The following is a 24,913-nucleotide window of genomic DNA, read 5'->3' on the forward strand; positions in this document are numbered from 1 at the left end:
GCTGGCCCACTTGTGCTTCCAAATTTCTAATGGAAGACCTTGTTTCATTCATGAAGCTCACAGTGGCCTTGGATAGATCAGAGACTAGATTTGCTAAATTAGAAGCATTTTGTTCAGAGTTCTCTGTCTGTTGCTGAGTGAATGATGGAAAAGGTTTATTAGTGTTAAACATGTTTCTTCCACCATTATTAAAGCCTTGTTGAGGCTTTTGATCCTTCCATGAGAAATTTGGATGATTTCTCCATGATGAGTTATAGGTGTTTCTATAAGGTTCACCTAAGTAATTCACCTCTGCTATTGCAGGGTTCTCAGGATCATAAGCTTCTTCTTCATAAGAAGCCTCTTGAGTACTGTTGGATGCAGCTTGCATTCCATGCAGACTCTGAGAGATCATATTGACTTGCTGAGTCAATATTTTATTCTGAGCCAATATGGCATTTAGAGTATCAACTTCAAGAACTCCCTTCTTCATAGGCGTCCCATTACTCACAGGATTCCTTTCAGAAGTGTACATGAACTGGTTATTAGCAACCATGCCAATGAGTTCTTGAGCTTCTGCAGGCATTTTCTTTAGGTGAATGGATCCACCTGCAGAAGTGTCCAGTGACATCTTTGATAGCTCAGATAAACCATCATAGAATATATCCAGGATGGTCCATTCTGAAAGCATATCAGAAGGACACTTTTTGGTCAACTGTTTGTATCTTTCCCAAGCTTCATAGAGGGATTCACCTTCTTTCTGTCTGAAGGTTTGAACATCAGCTCTAAGCTTGGCTCAGCTTTTGAGGAGGAAAGTACTTGGCTAAGAAAGCCGTGACCAGCTTATCCCAAGAGTTCAGGCTGTCTTTGGGTTGAGAATCCAACCATAATCTAGCTCTGTCTCTTACAGCAAAAGGGAAAAGCATGAGCCTGTAGACTTCAGGATCTACTCCATTAGTCTTAACAGTATCACATATCTGCAAGAATTCAGTTAAGAACTGAAAAGGATCTTCAGATGGAAGTCCATGAAACTTGCAGTTCTGCTGCATCAGAGAAACTAATTGAGGTTTCAGCTCAAAGTTTGTTTGCTTCAATGGCAGGAATGGAGATGCTTCTTCCATGTAAATTGGAATTAGGTGCAGTAAAGTCACCAAGCATCTTCCTTGCATTATTATTATTTTCGGCTGCCATATCCTTTTCCTGTTCGAAAATTTCTGAAAGGTTATCTCTAGATTGTTGTAATTTAGCTTCTCTTAATTTTCTCTTCAGAGTCCTTTCAGGTTCTGGATCTGCTTCAACAAGAATATTCTTATCCTTGCTCCTGCTCATATGACAAAAAAGAGAGCACAGAAAAATAATAATAATAATAATAATATGGATCCTTTATACCACAGTATAGGGATCCCTGTGTGAGTAGAAGAAGAGGGGGAGACAAAGAATGTAATATAATGGAAGAAACACAACTGTGAGGATGGCAGAGATGTGAGATGAGATGTTAGTAGATGAATAAATAAATAGAATAAGATGAGAGAGAAGGAATTTTCGAAAATAGTTTTTGAAAAGGAGTTAGTGATTTTTGAAAATAGTTTTTGAAAAATGTTAGTAATTTTTGAAAATTAAGATTTAAAAATTAAAATAATTAATAAATTAAAAAGAAATTTTGAAAAAGGGAGAAGATATTTTCGAAAATGAGAGAGAGAGTTAGTTAGGTAGTTTTGAAAAAGTTAAGAAACAAACAAAAATTTAGTTAGTTAGTTGAAACAAATTTGAAAATCAATTTTGAAAAGATAAGAAGTTAGGAAGTTAGAAAAGATATTTTGAAAAAGATAAGATAAGAAGATATTTTTGAAAAGATATGATTGAAATTAGTTTTGAAAAAGATTTGATTTTTAAAATCACAATTAATGACTTGATTCACAAGAAATCATAAGATATGATTCTAGAACTTAAAGTTTGAATCTTTCTTAACAAGTAAGTAACAAACTTGAAATTTTTTTTGAATCAAAATATTAATTGATGATGTTATTTTCGAAAATATGATGTAAAATTAAGAAAAATATTTTTGAAAAATATTTTTGAAATTTTCGAAAATAACTAAGAATTTTGAAAAAGATTTGATTTTTGAAAAAGATTTTGAAAAAGATAAGATTTTCAAATTGAAAATTTGATTTGACTCATAAGAAACAATTTGATTTAAAAATTTTTGAAAAAGTCAATCCAAATTTTCGAATGATGAGAGAAAAAGGGAAAGATATTTTTTTTTATTTTTGAATTTTTATGATGAGAGAGAAAAACAACAAAAAGACTCAATGCATGAAAATTTTGAATCAAAACCATGAATGCATGCATGCATGATATGAATGTCAAGATGAACACCAAGAACACTTTGAATGTCAAGATGAACATCAAGAACATATTTTTGAAAAATTTTTGATGCAAAGAAAACATGTAAGACACCAAACTTAGAAATCTTTCATGTTTAGACTCTAAGAAACGAAAAATGCACATGTAAAACAAGAAAAGACACAAAACATGAAATCATCAAGATCAAATAAGAAGACTTACCAAGAATAACTTGAAGATCATGATGAACACTATGAATGCATGGAAATTTTCGAAAAAATGTAAGATGCACATGCAGTTGACACCAAACTTATGATATGACTCAAGACTCAAACAAGAAACACAAAATATTTTTGATTTTTTATGATTTTCTAAATTTTTATTTTTGGTATTTTTCGAAAATTAATTGAAAAAGGAAAAATAAGGATTCCAAAATTTTTAACATGAATTCCAGGAATCTTGCATTCTTAGTCTAAAGCTTCAGTCCAGGAATTAGACATGGCTCACTAGCCAGCCAAGCTTTCAATGAAAGCTCCAGTCCAAAACACTAGACATGGCCAATGGCCAGCCAAGCTTCAGCATTTAACATCAGAGTATATTGCTCTTGATAACAAATTGCAAGCCTCAGTCCAAATAAATTTAGACATGGCTTTACAGCCAGCCAGGCTTCACATGCTTCATGAAACACTAGAATTCATTATTAAAAATTTTGAATAAAAATATATTTTTTTCGAAAACAGGTGAGAAAATTTTGAAATATTTTTGAAAAATTTTTGAAAAGAAAACAAAAAGAAAATTACCTAATCTGAGCAACAGGATGAACCGTCAGTTGTCCATACTCGAACAATCCCCGGCAACGGCGCCAAAAACTTGGTACGCGGAATCGTGATTACACTTTAATTATGTAAAATTCATCGCTCTTTCTTTCCCTGGTAATGGCGCCAAAAACATGATGCCAAGACCACGGTTCACAACTCCGTGTAACTGACCAGCAAGTGCACTGGGTCGTCCAAGTAATACCTTACGTGAGTAAGGGTCGAATCCCACGGAGATTGTTGGTATGAAGCATGCTATGGTCACCTTGCAAATCTCAGTTAGGCAGATAAATTGATAATGGTGTTTTCGAATAATAAATAATAGAATAGGGATAGAGGTACTTATGTAAATCATTGGTAGGAATTTCAGATAAGTGAATGGAGATGCTTTTTGTTCCTCTGAACCTCTGCTTTCCTGCTATCTTCATCCAATCAGTCTTACTCCTTTCCATGGCTAGCTTTATGTGATACATCACCACTGTCAATGGCTACTTTCGGTCATCTCTCGGGAAAATGATCCAATGCCCTGTCACGGCACGGCTAATCGTCTGGAGGCATCACCCTTGTCAATGGCTTCATCTTATCCTCTCAGTGAATAATATGCTCACGCACCCTGTCACGGCACGGCTATTCATCTGTCGGTTCTCGATCATGCTGGAATAGGATTTACTATCCTTTTGCGTCTGTCACTAATGCCCTGCAATCGCGAGTTTGGAGCTCGCCACAGTCATTCATTCATTGAATCCTACTCGGAATACCACAGACAAGGTTTAGACATTCCGGATTCTCTTGAATGCCGCCATCATTCTAGCTTACACCACGAAGATTCTGGTTAGGAGATCTAAGAGATATTCATTCTAGCTTATTTCATGTAGAACGGAAGTGTTTGTCAGGCACGAGTTCATAGGGGAGAATGGTGATGAGCGTCACACATAATCATCACCTTCATCACGTTCTTGGGTGCGAATAGATATCTTAGAAGCGAAATAAGATGAATTGAATAGAAAACAGTAGTACTTTGCATTAATATTTGAGGAACAGCAGAGCTTCACACCTTAATCTATGGAGTGTAGAAACTCTTGAAAATACATAAGTGAAAGGTCCAGGCATGGCCGAATGGCCAGCCCTCAAATTTGATCTAAGATAGCATACAACTGATCAAAGATGCCTAATACAATAGTAAAAGGTCCTATTTATAATAAACTAGTCACTAGGGTTTACAGAAGTAAGTAATTGATGCATAAATCCACTTCTGGGGCCCACTTGGTGTGTGTTTGGACTGAGCTTGAGTGTTGCACGTGTAGAGGTCCTTCTTGAAGTTGAATGCCAGTTTTTGTGCCAGTTTGGGCGTTCAACTCTGGTTTTGGCTCCTTTTCTGGCGCTGGACGCCAGATTTGGGCATAGAGCTGGCGTTGAACGCCAGTTTACGTCGTCTATTCTTTGCCAAAGTATAAACTATTATATATTGCTGGAAAAACACACAAACTCATAGTAAAGTCCAGAAATGTGAATTTAACATAAAAACTAATGAAAACATCCCTAAAAGTAACTAGATCCTACTAAAAACATACTAAAAACAATGTCAAAAAGCGTATAAATTATCCGCTCATCAGTGTTTTCATAGGATTCTCCCATGTAATTCACCTCTTCCATTGCAGGATTCTCAGGGTCATAAGCTTCTCCTTCAGAGGAGGCTTCTTTAGTACTACTGGATGCAGCTTGCAAACCAGTCAGATTCTGAAAAATCATATTGAGCCAATATGGCATTCAGAGTATCAATCTCAAGAACTCCTTTCTTCTGAGTTATCCCATTATTCACAAGATTTCTTTCAGAAGTGTACATGAACTGGTTATTTACAACCATCTCAATGAGTTCCTAGGCTTCTGCAGGGGTTTTCTTCAGATGAAGAGATCCACCAGCAGAGTGGTCTAATGACATCTTGGACAATTCAGATAGATCATCATAGAATATACATAGGATGCTCCATTCTGAAAGCATGTCAAAAGGAAACCTTCTGATCAATTGCTTGTATCTTTCTCAAGCTTCAAAGAGGGATTCACCTTCCTTCTGTTTGAAGGTTTGGAGTTCCACTCTAAGCTTGCTCATCTTTTGAGGTGGAAAGAATTTGGCCAAGAAAGCATTGACCAACTTTTCCCAAGAGTTCAGGCTTTCTTTAGGTTGTGAGTCCGACCATATCCTAGATCTGTCTCTTACAGCAAAAGGGAAAAGCATGAGTCTGTAGACCTCGGGATTAACCCCATTAGTCTTTACAGTGTCACAGATTTACAAGAATTCAGCTAAGAACTCATGAGGATCTTCCAATGGAAGTCCATGAAACTTGTAATTCTACTGCATTAGAGAAACTAATTAAGGCTTAAGCTCAAAGTTGTTTGCTCCAATTGCAGGAATTGAGATGCTTCTTCCATAGAAGTCGGAAGATGGTGCAGTAAAGTCACCAAGCATCTTCCTTGCATCTCTACCATTGTTTTTGTATTTGGCTGCCATGTCTTCTTCTTTTTAAAAAATTTCTGTAAGGTCCTCTCCAGAGTGTAGTGCTTTAGCTTCTCTTAGCTTCCTCTTCAGAGTCCTTTTAGGTTCAGGATCAGCTTCAATAAGAATGTCCTTATCCTTGTTCCTACTCATATGAAAAAGAAGAGAACAAAGAGAGAATGGGAATTCTCTATGTCACAGTATAGAGATTCCTTTATGTGAGTAGGAGAATAGAAGAATGAGGTAGAGAGAGAATAAGAAGAATTTGAACACACAGAGAGAGAGAGGGTTCGAATTATGAGTAGAAAAGAAGTGTTAGTAAATAAATAAATAAATAGAGAGACAGGGAATTCGAATGTTAAAAAGAGGGAGAAGAAAAATATTTTTATTTTTATTTAATTAATTAAGTTAGAATTCGAAATTTAAGAAAAGAAATAAAATAAAATTAGAATTTAAAACAATTAGTTAATTAAAAAGAATTTTGAAAAAGTGGTTGGTAATTTTCGAAAATTAGAAGTGGAAAAGTAGTTAGGTGGTTTTGAAAAAGATAGTAAACTTTTAAAATCAAACAATAAGTCAAGTAGTTGATTGAAAAAGATTTGAAAATAAATTTGGAAAAGATAAGAAGTTAGAAAAAGATTTTGAAATTAAATTTTGAAAAAGATATGATTGAAATTTATTTTGAAAAAGATTTGAAAAAGAAATTAAAAAGATTTGATTTTTAAAATTAAAGTTGATGACTTGACTAACAAGAAACTAAAAGATATGATTCTAGAATTTAAAGATTGAACATTTCTTAATAAGAAAGTAACAAACTTGAAATTTTTGAATCAAAACATTGAATGTTAGCAATAATTTCGAAAATATGAAATAAAAATAAGAAAAAGGTTTTGAAAATTTATTTTGAAGAATTTTCGAAAAAAAATGAAAGAAAAATGAAAAAGATTTGATTTTGAAAAAAATTTGAAAAGATAGAATTTTTAAATTGAAATTTTGACTTGACTAACAAGAAACAACTAAATTTTAAAAAAGTTTTGACCAAGTCAACTCAAAATTTTGAAATTTATGAGTAAAATAAGGAAAAGATATTTTTTTATTTTATTTAATTTAATGAAGAAAGAGAAAAATAACAAAATGACACATGACATAAAAGTTATGAATCAAAACAAATAATGCATGCAAGAACACTTTGAATATCAGGAAGAACACCAAGAACACTTTGAAGATCAAGATGAACATCAAGAACATATTTTTGAAAATTTTTAAGAAAAGAAAGACATGCAAGACACCAAACTTAGAAATTTTTAATGTTTAGACACTATGAATTCGAAAATGCATATGAAAAACAACAAAAAACACAAAACAAGAAAAATTAAAGATCAAACAAGGAAAATTATCAAGAACAACTTGAAGATCAAAGAAAGAACACATGATGAATTTTTGAAAATTTAAGAACAATTAAAAAGATGCAATTGACACCAAACTTAAAATTTGACACGAGACTCAAACAAGAAACATAAATATTTTTTTTCTTTTTATGGTTTTATTAAATTTTTTTGTATTTTTTTCGAAATTAAAAATAAAAAGCTTAAACATAAAATAAAATTACCCAATCTAAGAAACAAGATGAACCGTCAGTTGTCCAAACTCAAACAATCCCCAGCAATGGCGCCAAAAACTTGGTGCACGAAATTGTGATCACACTTTTCACAACTCCGCACAACTAACCAGCAAGTGCACTGGGTCGTCCAAGTAATACCTTACGTGAGTAAAGGTCGATCCCACGGAGATTGTCGGCTTGACGCAAGCTATGGTCATCCTGTAAATCTTAGTCAGGCGGATTCAAATGGTTATGAGGTTTTGATAATTAAAAGATAAATAAAACATAAAATAAGATAAAGATACTTATGTAATTCATTGGTGGGAATTTCAGATAAGCGTTTGGAGATGCTTTGTTGCTTCTGAACCTCTGCTTTCCTATTGTCTTCTTCCAATCATGCGTGCTCCCTTCCATGGCAAGCTGTATGATCCTCTCGGATGAAAAATACCAGGTATGATCTCTGCACGGCTAATCAACTGTCGAATTTCTCGTCTCGGATGAAAAATACCAGGTACAGCTACCTCACGGCTAATCATCTGTCAGTTCTCATTAGCGTCGGAATAGGATCTCTCTATCCTTTTTCACACTGTCACTGTGCTCAACATTCGCAAGTATGAAGCTCGTCACAGTCATCCCTTCCCAGATCCTACTCGGAATACCACAGACAAGGTTTAGACTTTCCAAATCTCAGGAATGCTGCCAATTGGTTCTAGCTTATACCACGAAGTTTCTAATCTCACGGATTCGGATGCTCTGTTGTCAGGAGAGACGATGTAAATCATGGATTAGAGACCCAAGAGATTATACTCCGGCTGTCATCCAATGACTACGTTGAACATCATGTAGACCGCTTATGGTTGTCAGGCACGCGGATCTTGGCTAAGCGAGTAATGAAGATAGTGGGTGATTGTCACGGGTCACCCCATCATTCTGACTTAACTGAATTAAGTACGAGAGTATATCTTGGAGAAGAAGTAAGCGTGAATTGAAAGAGAAACAATAGTACTTGCATTAATTCATGAAGAACAGAAGAGCTCTGCACCTTAATCTATGAGGTGTAGAAACTCCACCGTAGAAAATACATAAGAGAGAAAGGTCTAGGCATGGCCGGGAGGCTAGCCTCCAAATGTAACATAAAAGTGTTCAAATTCTCCTAAGATAAAAGTCTGCAAATACAATAGTAAAAAGTGCTATTTATACTAAACTAGTAACTTAGGTTTACAGAAAATGAGTAACCAAGTTCATATAGTGCAGAAATCCACTTCCGGGACCCACTTGGTGTGTGCTTGGGTTGAGCATTGAAGCTTTCACGTGCATAGGCCATTCTTGGAGTTAAACACCAGCTTGGGTGCCAGTTTGGGCGTTTAACTCCTGTTCTGGTGCCAGTTCTGGCGTTTTACGCCAGAAAATGGTCTTTGGCTGGCGTTTGAACGCCAGTTTGGGCCATCAAATCTCAGGCAAAGTATGGATTATTATATATTGTTGGAAAGCTCAAGATGTCTACTTTCCAACGCAATTGCGAGCGTGCCAATTAGGCTTCAGTAGCTCCAGAAAATCAACTTCGAGTGTAGGAGGGTCAGAATCCAACAGCGTCTGCAGTCCTTTCTCAACCTCTGAATCAGACTTTTGCTCAGGTCCCTCAATTTCAGCCAGAAAATACTTGAAATCATAGAAAAACACACAAACTCATATTAAAGTCCAGAAATGTGATTTTTACATAAAAACTAATAAAAATATAATAAAAAGTAACTAAAACATACTAAAAACTATGTAAAAATAATCCCAAAAAGGGTATAAATTATCCGCTCATCAAGAAGTAAAATTGAACTATAACTTGAATTATAAGAAAGAGTAAGAACAATGTAACTATAAAGGGTAGTAACAAAGAGATACTTACAATGGAAATTAGCGAAATCCAAGATCAAAATGGAAATGGCACTTGAATGTAAAAACCCTAGTATAAACCCTAGTAGAGATTATGAAAAACTTAAAGAAAAACTATACTAAAGCTATCTACCACTACTCCTAAGCTACCCAAATGTTATGCTATCGTATGGTCTTCATTCTCCCTTCCTTATGAGCTAAATTGATTTAGAAATGGGCCTCCAAACCACTAAATTTGTGAGTCACGTGAGATTTTAATGAAGGTATGTGCGGCCATCTGTGCGGATGCACAGACGTGTGCGTACACACACTCTGCCGAAAATCTCTACTCGTGCGTACACACAGGAGGTTGTGCACACGCACACTAGGTGATGCCTGAATAGACGTGCGACGTGCACAATGCGACTCACGGGCACGCGTGGCTCTGATCTGATGGATGTGCGTACACACGCAGGTCTGTGCGTACACACACTAGGCTGAGCTCTTCTCCTTTGATTCTTCGTGCTTCCTCCTCTTTGAATGCTCTTCTTCCATTCTCTCGAAGCCATTCCTGCCTTATACCTTTGAAATCACTCACAAATAACATCAAGGCATCGAATGGAAGGTAAATGGAATAAAATTAATCAAATTAGGCACAAAAGAGCATGTTTTCATAATCAAGCACAAATTAGGAGGAAAGTTCAAATGCATGCTATTTAGTGGAATAAGTGCAAGTTTATATGATGAAATCCATTCAATTTCAACCAAAAATGATAATCAAATATGGATTCATCAGTTCCCTCAGTTAAGTGTCTGTGGCGTTTATGTATCCAGTGGTAATACGGGAAAACAAAATGCTTAGGGTCATGGCTAGGCTCAAAAGGAAGTTGTGTTCAAGAATCAAGAAAACCAACAGAAGAGAATCAATAATATCATCCGGATTCTAGCTCCAAGGGATGCTAATATTTCTAAGCTTCAAAGGAAAGTGAGATGCCAAAACTATTCAGAAGTCAAGAGCTACTAGCCCCTCTCATCTAATTGGAACTGAACTTCATTGACAACTCTGAGACTTATTGTATTTCCCTCTTCCATTAGTCCTACTTTGTTTTTGGTTGCTTGAGGACAAGCAATAATTTAAGTTTGGTTTTGTGATGAGTGGATATATTATACGCTTTTTGGTATTGTTTTCTTAGTGTTTTTAGTACATTTCATTGCGTTTTAGTTAATTTTAATAGGTTTTAATGCAAAATTCACTTTTTAAATTCTACTTTGAGTTGTTGTGTTTTTGTTATGATTTCAGGTAATTTTCGGCTGAAATTGGCAGGTTTTGGTAAAGTCTGATTCAGAGGCAAAGAACAAAGTGTAGATGATGTCAGATCCTGACCTCTATGCGTTCAAACGAGCATTTCAAGAGCTACAAAGGTCCAAATGATGCGCTCTCAATGGCTTTAAAAAGCTAACTTCCAGGGATTTCCAGCAATAGATAATGGTCTATACTTTTCTTTGAATGAGATTACCCATATTGGGCGTTGAACACCCAAATCACCCCCTTTCTGGCGTTCAACGCCCCAAAGGGAGCAAGCCCAGTGTTGAACACCCAAAGCTGGCGTTCAACGCCCCAAAAGGAGCAAGGCAGTGTATAACCAACCCCTTAATGGGCATCCAATGCCTATTCCTCAAGCCTGACACGAAGCTTAGCCCAAAACACTCACCAAAGTGGGCTCAAGAGTGGATTTTCGCACCTTTAGTCTAGTCTATCATATTTATGTACTTTTTCATTATTAGATTAGTATATATAGGAGATGATCGCCCGTGTTTAGGGGCTTCTTCCTCATCTTCTCCCATTACTTTTGAATTACATTGTACATCATGAGTTACTAAACCTCCTAGGTTAAGGTTAGGAGCTCTGCTGATTCTCATGGATTAATAATATTACTGTTTCTATTTCAATATATGTTTGATTCCATTCTAAGATGTATTCTCGTTTTTCAATCCTTATGAATATGGGGTGGAACGGAAGTATAACCCCTTGTTCTACATGAGTTCTTGCAAGTCTCAGAAAGGATAGCATTGAACTACAAGCTTGAGAATACGTCTCTTAGACGGCTAATCCTCGCACTCGTTGGGGACATGGGAACATCTGTTCAGCTGAGTCTGGGGCGATTAGGGCCTTTGTGGTATAAGCTAGAATTATAAAGCTTCATTCTCCAATTCGGAAGATCTGACCTTGTCTGTGGCATTTTGAGTAGGATCACCAGAGATTGAATTGCTAGAGCTTTACCCTCGTTCAGATTGAATGACCATTGATGTAGAGTTTGATGTGGATCAGAGGAGATTAATGGCCATTGACGTGGCGTCAATCACTTACAGCTTGCTATGGAATGAATCATCCATTGTTGGAATAGACAGTAAGAAAAGTTGAGATAAAGCATCTCCAAAGCCTTAACCGACCTCTTACTATTGTTTCTTGGCTATTTCTTTATTACTTTCTTGTTTTGTTTATGCGCATTCAACAATAACCAATCAACTTTCTATTCGCCTGACTAAGATCTGCAGGATAACCACTGCTTTCTCGTGGGATCGACCCTCACTCACCTGAGGTATTACTTGGATGACCCGGTAAACTTGCCGGTTGAGTTGTGCAGAGTTCTAAATTTTGCGCACCAAGGTCCACTAGTACCGGCACGTCTCCTTCCTCTCTTCTCTTCTCCCCCGTCGCAGCTTCCCCCCTCTCTTTCTTTCTTTATTTCTGCCGTGTGTGTTTGTGTTTTCCTGTTTTTTCTTTTGGGAATGGCATGGCAGCTGGTAGTATTAGAAGGGTTTAAGGTTAGGGTGTGTGTGTGTGTATGTTTTGAGATTTTAGGGCTAGGGTTAAATTTGGGACAAATGTGAAATTAGAGATTTTTGGGTAAATTAGGGTTTGGTAATTTTAATCAGATTAGGGTGTATAGTCTTAATTAAAATTCTAATTTAATCCTTTAAAATTACTTTAAAAAAATATTATTTAATTTATCCATTTGCTAATTGGCTTTTAAACAAGTATTCTAAATTTGAAATTAGAGATAATATAATTAATTTTCTTTGTTTATAAAAATTCAAGTATTAAATTCAAAAATTTCAATTATTTAAACCAAATCATTTAAAATTCTTATTCATTTACAACTACTAAACTTTATAATTTAAATATAGAAAATTATTCAATAATTATAAAATTGAGTAAAATTTCTATTTTAATAATAAATTGAAATTAGCTTATAATAAGATTTTCCAAAATTATGCGTCTTACATTCTACCCATCTTAGAAAAATTTTTGTCCTTAAAAATTAAAATAATATACAAGATATTACATAGTTTTAATACTTTACTTTTGAATACTTTAGAAAAGCAAGAAGTCTTGGCATATATATAAATTTTCAAATGCTAGATAAGTCATAAAACTTAGATACAAGGGAAGAGTGCGGTGTAAAGTAGGAGTTACAAGATATGCTCAAAACAAAGGGGTTACATGGTGTCAACACTTTACCAAAACTTGAAGAAACACAATAAGGTGCAAGTTTTCAAGATAGGTTTTTGCGAAAACAATGTGGTCAATAGGCCAACGCTCTTGTTTCCTTAACTAATCAATCACTAGGCGCTTTTCAACTCGCTTATAATTTTCCAAGAACATTCTTACTCCATAATCTCATGATTCCATTCTGTTGCTTACATTTGATTACATCCATGGTAATAACTAGTTTTCACATCAAGCTTTAAGGTTTCAACTTTCCATGCTTTAACATAGCTTACCATCATAACTCTCAACTTTACATTATCAAATGACTCATCTAAAAATTCTCAACATCACCCATTGCTAGTCACAAGCCTAATATCAACGAAACTCTTTTGCATAAAACAAAGCTCCATAACATCCTGTGGCATCGCACACTTACAAGCTTCACTTTTCGCATTCACCAACTGTGTCCTACGAACTAACGAATCGCTTACTATATTTAAAGGTCACACTTGACACTAAAACAAATCTCAAGTTTACTCAGAAAGGAATCAATTGGAAACTTCAAGCATAACTCTTGAATCAAAGAAATTCAATAAGGTCAATAAGAAGAAAAACAACGCATCAGTTTGAAACAGATTCAAGTTGAGTCGAAGAAGTATGAGGTTTACAGAAAAGAATATCTAAAACCCAAGACAACGCTCATAGAACTCAAGAGTATGATTAAAAATACTTTCGAATACATTGTTCATAAAAAATGGAAAACTTGAGGAAAAATTATTTCGTGGTCTAAAAGAAAAGATAAGCAACAAGTATCCTTCAAAAGAATAACAAAAATATGAACGTGGCATTATTCCAATATAATTTATAGTTGAAATAAACTATGCAAAGGTTAAAAAGAAAAGATTAATTTGGCTAAGGGAAAAGTTATATTTTCTCAAATACTTTGAAAGATATTTAGGTACCTGACTAAACAAAAGCATGCATGAAAACTGCGATCTGGTTGGAAGAAAACCTGAGATAAAGTTTTGCTCATAAAAAATTAAAAAGGGATAGAGGGTGGATTACAAACAAATAGGTTTAAACGCATACAAAAATTTTCAAAGTATGAGGTAAAGGAGTATAGGATGAGTTAAAAGCAATTTTATTAACACTTCAAGAGATGGTTATGTCGCACTAAAACAGATTCAAATTACAACAAAGAGATGCACAACTCAAGTAAAGGAAAGCAAAGTCAATGACAACCTTGCACAAGAATAAACCAAAAACTTATTCAAAAAGGTTTAAAACAAAACTTTGAGAGTATACTTGAATTCGCAACCTCATAAGAATATTCAAGAATATTAAGATGCGCTAAAAAGGAAAATCAAATTACATTTCAAGGAAGAAAACTTAAATCAAGGGCATTCAAATAGGGTTTATGAGCACGTCAAACTAAACAAGTTTTCAGCTGATCCAAATGAATACAAAACTCAAAAAAAAAGATAATTCAATCAACAACAAAATCTCAAAGATTTCAACGATCACTTTGATGCATCTAACAAGTTCGAAGCACATCAAAAAAAGTACACGAGTCAAGAAAAAGAGTTTATAGCACAAGACAGATATCCAAGAATGTAAGCAAACATATGCAGTCTACATCAAACGAATATGCAAATGCACAAGGAACATGGTTAGAGAATAATTAGTTTACTTTTCAAGAAAGAGATCTCAAACAGGAATTTCAAGGCAAACCATGAAAGAATAAGATAAGTAACTGAGTAACCTCGAGAAGCAACCTCTATCATTTCCCAAACCCCATGATATTTGTTACTTTTACTCCTATCTCGTCTATGATAACCCGTTAACTTATCGTACACATAAACCATCAACATTAAGTTGGCCAAACTTAACATCAGCAGCTCTGCAATGGTAAGCTAATAGTGTTAATCAATAGACAGTCATGTGCATAGAGCTCTAACTCTCGTCATCAAGACAAGGCCTATAACATGACAGACACTCAGAGTATGCAATAAAGCATAGTCTATCCATTTCCAAGGCTCTAATCAGGATGAACTGCTCTGATACCATAATGTAACACCCTAACTTTTAGCATCTCATGATCGCACTAAAAGTCACGGCGTTACCTACCTCTACTCCTTTAATTTTATACTATATTTATTTAATATTGAGCCTTTGCGAATATAAACTGAACTTTTACTTAAGAAATAGAAAATTCTTCACTTTAAACTACACAATTACACAATTATATCCACATAGTAATAAATACATAGATTTATTCAAAACTTCTCAAATACAAGTCCTGTCCCTCTAAAATCTCAAAATGACAAATGACAAGGGGTAAAATCTTAGCTAAACCAACAAACAAAAAATACAATATATATATAAAGCTTGTACTTCAATTGCAGACTTGCATCAAAGCTTCCTGAACCTGTCACTGAAAAAGAAATCTTTAAGGGGGAGAGCATCGTCCTCGTAGGTTCTCAGTAGGGAAAGGAATACCATCAAAGCAAAGCAATACTTACAAATAGAATTAATTTCATTATAAAATAGTTTATCCTTAAAATAACATTTTGAAAAAGTGTTGTGAAAAAACTTATTTTGAAAAGTCGTAAAGAAACTCCTTTAGTTTGCAAATAAGTAAGGTGAATAGATTAAAGAAATTAAAACGACCAAGGACGTGCCTAAGGGCTTCCTACCCAACTCATATCACTCACTCCCATCCAACTAATACATAAATTAGAGTAATAAAGCAACACCTAGTTCATCCTGCCTCAACCTTTATCAACACATATCAAAAACAACCCTCAGCATCACCACCGCCAGCATGAAGGATTTCTCTGTTGTCAAACACATACAAAACAATGCAAAGCATACACAAATAAAGAGTATAGATAGAACAATTAGATTAAATAGCAAATTAATGAAATTAATCAATTAGGTAAACCAAAAACAAGATTCACACCCAAACAATACACATAAATGCAAATGATGAATGTGTGTCCTATGGCCAATGAGCTCATCTGTCGATTATACAGTCAAACTCGACATGTCCGGTAGCAAACCCTGGACAGTCCCTGTGTGCACGCATCTACCAGGAGGAATTTTACATCTTCAAGGAGGAACATCCGGAAAAGTATAAGTGTCCGGCAACAACTTGCAATGCAACGTCAACAAAATTTTCACCACATCCCAGAGCAAGTGGAATCACTCCACTACAACTACCCAGGCAATTACATTTCACCACGTCCCGAAGCAAGCAGAATCACTCCACTACATCTATAAATGCAGCTCACGCGCGCATCCCCTTGTCATGCATACACTAACGGAGGGAAAATGTTGGTAAAGATTTTCACAAAAATGTCGCGTTGCAAGTATAGTTCTAAACCGACAATTAAACCTCAATCAATATTTAATTTGTTGTTACTTAAGCAAACCCAATAAAATTAACCAAAGTATTTAAACCCCAAGTCGTCTCTCAAGGAATTTCAGGGAAGTGTACTTATAATTGGTTATGGAAAAGTATTTTTGGGGTTTTTGTGATAAGAGACAAGTAATGTAAATAACAAGGAAATAAAATAACAACTAAGAAAAGTCCTAGCAAGGATTGAGAATTGGAATTTCTATTCTCATTATCATTATCAATTGTGATGATAATTGCCTTTTGCTTTCACTTAGTTAACCTCTAACAATGAAGGAAAGTCAAGTGAGCAAAATCAACTTAAGTTCACAAGTCCTAATCAAAGATTGGATTTAGTGAAGCCTAAGCCAACTAGCATTTTTCAATCACCAATCAACAAAAGAATTTTGATAACTCAAGAGTCTCTAATTGATCAATCTAAGTTAAGAACATAAAAATCTAATTTAAAATCCAACCAAGAATTTTATCAAACACTTGGAAGGCATAAAATAAAAACAGAGAAAACTAACAAGACGTAGCAAAATCTAAGACTAAACAAAGCAAGGAAATAACAATAACAAGGCAATTGAACAATAAGAAACGTGAAACATAAATTGCATTATGAAAGTTGAGAGTAACACGAGTTCATAAACTAAATTAGCAAAATAAAAGAATCAATAAGAGAGGTAGATAACTAAAGTGCTAGAACAAATAAGAGTAGAAGAAAACTAAATTAAAGCGAGGTAGAATTCTGAAATTGAGAAGAAACAAGACTAAAAATCCTAAAACCTAGAGAGAGGAGAGAGCCTCTCTCTTTAGAAAACTACATCTAAAACCTAACTAATGTGAATGAATGTGTGAATGATTGATTCCTCCTTCTAGCTCCACTCTGTAGCTTCTAATCAGTATTTTCGGACCTGAAACTGGGTCAAAAGCAGCCCAGAAATTGCCCCAGCATTTTTTGTTTAATGCAGCACGTGACGCTCTGTCATGCGTACGCGTCATCCACGCGTACACGTCGCTTGCCTGCTGCACTGGTCACGCGTGCGCGTCGCCCATGCGTGCGCGTCGCTACCAGATTCTAAAATCCCCTATTTCTTGTGTTCCTTCCACTTTTGCATGCTTCCTTTCTATCCTCTAAGCCATTCCTGCCCTATAAACCCTGAAATCACTTAGCACACATATCACGGCATCGAATGGTAATAAGAGAGGATTAAAAAAATTAGCAAATTTAAGGCCAAAGAAGCATGTTTTCAATCATAGCACAAAATTAGGAAGGAAAATGTAAAACATGTGAATTATATGCATAAGTGTGAGAATAATGGATAAAATCCGCTCAATTCAATACAAAATAAACTGTAAAATAGCGGTTTATCAATCTCCCCACACTTAAACATTAGCACGTCCTCATGCTAAGCTCAAGAGAAGCTATAAAGGAGTGAAGAGGAATGGTAGAATTTATGCAATGCAACCTATCTAAATGCAACTACATGCAAAATGCTTTACCTGCTTGGTCAAAAGTAAATAAATCTTTTAAGAAAAAAAATGTGAACTGGATCTCACTAATTCAAATCATAAAATGAAGTACAAATAGACTTGCAAGAAGAAAGTTCGTGAAAGCTGAGAACAAAGAATCGAGCATCGAACCCTCACCGGAAGTGTATACACTCTAATCACTCAAGTGTTTAAGGTTCGATCCTCTCAATTCTCTACTAACCTTGCTTTCTAAGGCTTGCTCTTCTTCTACCAATCAACAAAAATTTAATGCACAAATACACATATCAAGAGATCTTCTAAGGGTTGTAATGGGGTTAGGGTCAAGGTGGATTGTATTTGATCAAGTGGACTAAAATAGGAATCCTTGATTAACCCAAACTTCTCACCTAACCTAAGACAATCCATGTAATTAGAATATAAAATCTAACTACCCGTTAACTATGTTTTGCCACATATTCATGCATCCAAAATTTGAATACAGTACATATGCATTGCTACCACCATTTACTTTGGGGCATTTTATCCCCTTTTTATTATTTACTCTTTTTTTCATTTCTTTTTTCTTCTTATTATTCATGTTTTTTTTATTTTTTTTAAGTGAGTTAATGCATATGATTAATGTGCTAGATGCATGAACAAGTGCCCAACTGTTTTCACATTTTCATATAGGAATATAGAATACCCAATTTTCTAAACATGTATTCCCCAATTCAATTTATCCATACTTAATTCATGTACACTTCATTAGTCTAAGCTAATTAAGGATTTAAATTAGGGACATTTATTATTTTCCGCTTAGAGTTAGTGATGAGCTAAAGTAAAGAATAAATGGGATAAGTAGGCTCAACATTAGTTTGCAAAGGATAATGAAAGGTTAAGGCCATATGGGTATGTAAGCTCAGTGAAACAAGGCCTCAATCACGTAGGTGTATGCATACATCAAACAATGGAAATATAGAATAAAACAAGACAAAGATCACAATTTTAGAGAGAACAACACACACCAAAAATAAAATATTGGTTGATAAAGTGCAACCAATTAAATAGGTTCAAAATCTTACTGGTTTTGTGTGTTCGAGCTCTAAACCATGTTCTAAAATAAGTTACTTCAAGAAAGTTCAACAAAAAATTTAATTCAAATTAGTGAAATGCTCTAAAAAGTTTCTTGAAAAAGAAAATATTACTTCAACCAAGTAGTAGCTTAATGCAAGAAACTAACTGACTATGCAATCTATCATGCAATGCAACAACTAATCTAACAAAGAAGAGTAAGAATTGGTGTTGAAAAAAAAGTAACTAACCCACGAAGTCGGTATCGACCTCCCCACACTTAAAGATTGCACTGTCTTCGATGCATGCAAAGATGTGCAAGTGGATGGGTGGCTACAATAGATGCTCGTTCTCCAAAGATTGTGCACTGGAACTTGTTTGTCCCCCCAATTAGAAGCGTTCCATTCCCCTTTTTGGTGGCCATCCTGAAAGAAGAGAAAAAGGAAGAAGAATAAACCACAAACAAAGATATGTAAACAAATAAAATATGGGTAGGCTAATGCTAAATAATAATAAAGTTCTCAACTACATGGTAGCTACAACATGCAAGTGAAAAAACAATAGAAGCAAAGGGCGTGTCAACTAAATAGCGAACAAGTCAAGAAGCACCCAAAACAATGCAAGAAATATGCAACAGTTGAGTAAGAAAAGTTAACACCAATGGAAAAATAGCAGACTTAGAAAAGAAATTAAAAACATGCACAAAGTTAAAATACAATGAATGATAGTATGCAAATGTAATTTGTAAAATAGAATGAAGGATAAGAAAAATGATGAGTGAACTTTTGAAAAGTGAGAGAAGAAGAATGTAAGAAAGGAAGAAGAAAGAAGAAGAAAGGAGAAATAAAGAAGAAGAAAGGCATAAACAAGGCGCGAACGCGACGCGCGCGCATGAGTAACGCGTACGCGTGAAAACAGAAATAGGCATGTGATAAACCTCAATTTTGTGGTTTATCTTGTGCTTATTTTAGGGGATTTTATCAACTTATCTCACATTTATTCAATGAAATAGCATGGTTTTGTAATTCTCCCTTAATTTGTGCTTAAGTGTAAAAACATGCTTTTTAGGCCTTAAAATAGCTAAATTTAATTCACTTTAATTCCATTCGATGCCTTGATGTGTTTGTTGAGTGATTTCAGGTTCATAAGGTAAGTATTGGATGGAAGAAGTGAAGAGAAAAAGCATGCAAAGTGGAGAATTCATGAAGAAATGAGCATTTGGAGAATTATGGGCCACGCGCACGCGTCATCCACGCGTACGCGTGAGTTGAAGATTTGCAGGCCACACGCACGCGTCACCCACGCGTACGCGTGAGGAGGAATTTTGGCCAACGACGCGCATGCGTCACCCACACGCACGCGTCACAGCAGGCACGTGACCTCATTAAAGTGAAAACGCTGGAGGCAATTTCTGAGCTTCCCAGGCCCAAATCCAACTCATTCCTGAGGCTATTTCATGCAGAATTCAAGCTTGGACAAAGGGGGAGCAATTACTTGTAGACTAGGAAGCATGTAGTTAGTTTCTAGAGAGAGAAGCTCCCTCTTCTCTCTAGAATTAGGTTAGGATTAGGTCAAATTCTCTTAGATCTAGGTTTAATTCCTTGTTTTCATCTTGTCTTCTTTACAATTCCTTGCTGTATTGTCTAAATTCTCCTATTTTCTCTTGTTAATTTCTCATTTTGGTTATTTTTATGTCCTGAACTCTTGTTAATTTTCATTCTCTTTAATGCAATTTTGAGGTATTTCATGCTCAATGTGCTTTCCTTAGTTGTTGTTATTAATTTTTTATATTAGATAGTAGTAGATTTCATTAATGAGTACTTTGTTGGATTTTGTTTTCATTTAATGCAATTTGATATTTGATGTTCTTTTATTGTTAATTGAGTTGTTGTTATTGTTTCCTTGCAGATTTTATTATTCTTGCAATTTTATTATGCTTTCCTTTTATGCCTTCCAAGTGTTTGACAAAATGCTTGGTTGGTTGTTAGAGTAGATTTTTGAGCATTCTTGGCTTGGGAAGATGAATTATGCAATCTTGAGTCATGAATACCCAACTTATGTTGGTGATCTAGGGTTGTTAGTTAATATTGTTTCCATTGACGCTAATCTTTTGCTAATTCAATTAGTGAGTTGATTAGGACTTTGGGATTGAGATTAACTAGTCTTATTTGACTTTCTCCCTATGTGAAGATAACATTGTACCTTCTTCCATTGTTGAAGATGACGAAATAAGATAAATTCTTGTTAATCATTGTTATGATTAGTGACTATGATAGAAAGCCTATATTCTCAATCCTTGCCATGAATGTCTCTTTTTATTAATTGCTTTCTTTAATTGTTTACTTTATTTTTTTCGTCATTTATTTTCTTGCCCTTTCATCAAATCAAACCCCCCATGTTCCTTCAATGCCAATAATTGAACACTTCATTGCAATTCCTTGTGAGACGACCCGAGGTTTGAGTACTTCGGTTAATTTTCATTAGGGTTTGTACTTGTGACAACCAGTATCTATTAAAATTTGAATTGAGCATTACTAATTGGTTGGGAACTATACTATCAACAGAATTATTTTGAATGAAATTCCTAACCATATGAAAATGTTTTCATCAAATTTTTGGCGCCGTTGCTGGGAAATTGCAATGGTGCTATATTATTGGCTATTGTATATATTTTGATTTTGTGAATATGTTTGCCTTTTGCTTCTTTGTTAGTTGTTGCTAGTTGTAGGACTTTGCTTTCTTTGTTTTTTGTTAACTTTGTTTTTATTTTCTCTTGTCAGTAGGAATTCTCACCCTTTTGGCTATGAATATGGTTACAACTATGTTGTAGGAGATAGAAGCTACAATGAGGATATGCATCAAGGATGGGAAAATCAAAGGTAGGAGGAGCCTCAAGCATTTGTTCAACCGCAATAACCCCCACCAATGTACTATGAGCAAGAATCACTCCAAGATGCATACCAATCTAATGTGTGTGGTGACCCTCATTGTGGTTGTCAACCACAATCACCATATGCTTATGAACCCCTTTCGCAACATTATCAACCACCATACTCACAAGCCTCATACCACCATTCATCCCTATATGACCCTAACCTATATCCACCATACCAACCACCATATCAACCATATCTAGAGCCACCACCATTCCAACACCAATACTCTCATGAATCACAATTTCCATACACACCACCTCAAGACTTTCACCAATATGAACTACCTTCCAACTATAATATATTTCCCTCAAACAACGAACCCTCTCTTTCACCACCTTCAATGGATGAAGGTCTCTATGCCCTCATGCTAGAACATAGAGATCTTAGATATCGTATCCTAAGGCAACAAGAGGAGACAGAAAAGGAGTTTAAGGAGCTAAAAGCTAAGATTGCTATCATGATGGAAGCCGTTAGCAACATGGTCTCATCCCGCCTAAGCTTATACAATCAAGGCACTCCCATTGTTGAATGTGGATAAGCACTCAAGGAGCTTAGTGAGGGAATGGACTTGAAGCTTCGAGGTGAAGAGGAGGAATTGAGACAAGAAGTGCAACAAGAAGAGGAGGTATAGATTATTGAACAAAAAGAAGTAGTTGAAGATTTAGGAGATGTTGGATGCAAGGAGGAATCTAGAATTGAAGAACCCTCTTCCATGGAGTTTGAAGTTGATGTCAAGGAGGATAGTGCACAACCTCCAAGGCATAATGTGATTGAAGAATTGGAAGAAGTGGGGCAAGCACCAAGTTCTCCTATCTATGATGATTCCGCATCAACATATAATCCTTTTGAGCTTGATGGATCCTTCCCCATTGGGCTTGGAATTGACAAAGAGGTAGATTTCACTAAACCTCCAATATATGATTTGAGTGATGGGGAAGAGCTAGAGGACATTGGTGAAAAAGAATGTGAACTTGAGGAAGGTTGGCAAGAGGTAGAGCTTGAAGAACCTTGCCAAGTGGTGGAAGCCTCTAGAAGAGGATGGGTGGGAGTGGAACGTACTTTGTCAAGATCATTGGGAACTCCTCCACCTAAGTTGCCATCTAATCCTTCATTTGTGTGGGTAAAAATTTTTAACTTTTAGCTTTATTATCCCACTTGAATATGGTATTCTTAAAACGGATGGCCAACTTAGGGCGCTTTGTGGAATGAAGCGTAAGAGGAGGATGTTTAGTGGATGGCGGTGTAAATCTAGGCTCAATGTGGTTGGAAGCTCAAAATTGAGGAGCAAGGATTGGTGTAGTGCTCAATTGGATGGGTCTAGGAGGGTGGTTTGGTGCCTTCATGAGAATTTGACTTTTATACCACCCGGAGAGGATTACCATGATTGACTTCAACATGGGTGTGAAAACAAAGTGTGGGATCCCGGATTACAATGTGAGAATCAACTTTAGGAGCCTATGGTTTGTGAAGAACTCCATCAAATCTTGGAGCTATTAACTTTGAATAGTGGAGCTTATTGGAAGTCTAAGCATTGGTGGATGTTCAAGGATGGATTCAAGCACAAGCCACCTTGATGAAGAGCTCCCCATAAGTCCAACTTAAGGACAATAAACAAAAGTGCTAGGTGGGAGACACTCCACCATGGTAACATCTTTCCCTTTTTTCTTTTCGTAAATATTGGTAAAATAGGTTTAATTTCATGTCTTGTTTAGTTTATTGAGTTTATTTGGGAGTCTAGTAGGTTAAATAAGGTTTTATGGTGTTTTGGTAGCTGTTTTGGAGGTTTATAATGCTTGGTTTGGTGCAAGAACTTGAAAATTTTTGAAAAATAGAGCACCATGCCATGCGTACGCGTCACCCATGCGTACGCGTGACACCAAGTTTTTCGACAATCCACGCGTACGCCTCACCCACGCGTACACATGGAATCCACTTTTTCACCTCCCATACAAATTCCAAAGAGTTATGTGAGTTTTGGGCTGGAATTGTGCATCTAGCACAAAATCCACCCACGCGTTCGTGCCACCCTATGCGTACGCGTCGCCTCTCTGATTTGTCCCTCACGCGTACGCGTGACACACGCGTACGCGTTGATCCCCTTTCACCCCACCACGCTTACACGTCACACGACGCGTACGCATGGATTGCCCTATTTCACCACCCTCTTTTCTTCTCTTCTTTCCATTTCTTTCCTTCTTCTTTCTTTTCCTCTTTCCTTTCCCTCCTCCAACTATCATCCGACACTACCAAGAACCATTTATCACCATTTCTTTTAGTTAGTTAGTTATTTAGCTATTTAGTTAGTTCAATTTTTGTTTAATTCTCTATTTTTCATTATAAGTGTTGGATTATTGAGCTTGTTTACTGTTTATTGCTGCTGATTACTGATAGGATGTTAGTTTAACATCATTGTTGTTAATTTCCATTGTTGGATTTCTTTTATGAGGTTGTATTTTGTTACTTGGTTTTGAGTTTTCATGTTGAACATTTGTGCATACCAATTACTTGTACATTGCCTTCAAGCATTGTAACTCTTTTGAATTGCATGTTTTGGCCACCATGTATTCATCATTCATTGTTAGGAAATTGTACATTATCAATGCATTTACTTTTAGGTGATGCTTGTTTATGATTGACCTTTATTGACACCACCTATTTCATGCATTGAGATTTGTGGAATCATGAAATTGGATCGAAAGCTTACCTATTGACATATTTTTTAGCTCTCTAAAGCTTTGTGGACCATGCTTGCTATGTAATTGATTTTCACTTCTATCTTCTTTTTCCTAAGTTCTATAGAACTCATGTGTTCCACTTCTATATCGCTTAGGTGTTGCAACAACTTTAACATGTGTCATTGTTTGATGTGTGAGCTCTATATTTCTATTAGTTCATTAAGTTTCCTTGCACATCAATCAATACACATGCATTATCCAATTTCACAATTGCTTGATTGTTGCTTGAATGCTTTTATGCTTCTTCACTACTTGTTTGTATCTTAACCTACAAGTCTTTTAAAGTATTTCAAGCACAAACTACAAGAAAAAAGGCCTATGGCCACGCTTTTTTCTTGCCACGCTTTTGAAGCGTGGCCAAAAGTGGTCAATGGCCACGCTTCTATGAGGGTGGCGGTAGATTAGAGATTTGGCCACTTTTTTTTGCCACGCTTCAAAAGCGTGGTGAAAAGGATCAACGGCCACGCTTTTGTAAGGGTGGCAATTGATTAGAGAAACGGCCACATTTTTTTCTGCCACACTTCAAAAGCGTGGCCATAGAGAGAAACAAGGACGTTTTAAAAGCGTGGCGACAGGGTTTCATTACGGCCATGCTTACAAAACGTAGCCATATCCTGGTACTCTTTTGGAACGCTTTAAAAGCGTGGCCAAAAGGTTTTTTTGCCACGCTTCAAAAGCGTAGCCGTAGAGAGCTACAGGAACGTTTTAAAAGCG

At 35.8% G+C, this 24,913-nt stretch overlaps 1 non-coding gene across 1 annotated transcript; it reads left to right on the plus strand.

Annotated features, from left to right (window-relative positions):
• The first annotated feature begins 664 nt into the window (after positions 1-664).
• LOC112739980 (small nucleolar RNA R71) lies at positions 665-772 on the plus strand. Its single transcript, XR_003170912.1, has one exon. It is a non-coding gene; the product is annotated as a small nucleolar RNA R71 (small nucleolar RNA).
• The last annotated feature ends 24,141 nt before the right edge of the window (positions 773-24,913 follow it).

Source organism: Arachis hypogaea, chromosome 13 (assembly GCF_003086295.3).
Source record: "Arachis hypogaea cultivar Tifrunner chromosome 13, arahy.Tifrunner.gnm2.J5K5, whole genome shotgun sequence".
Lineage (NCBI taxonomy): Eukaryota > Viridiplantae > Streptophyta > Magnoliopsida > Fabales > Fabaceae > Arachis > Arachis hypogaea.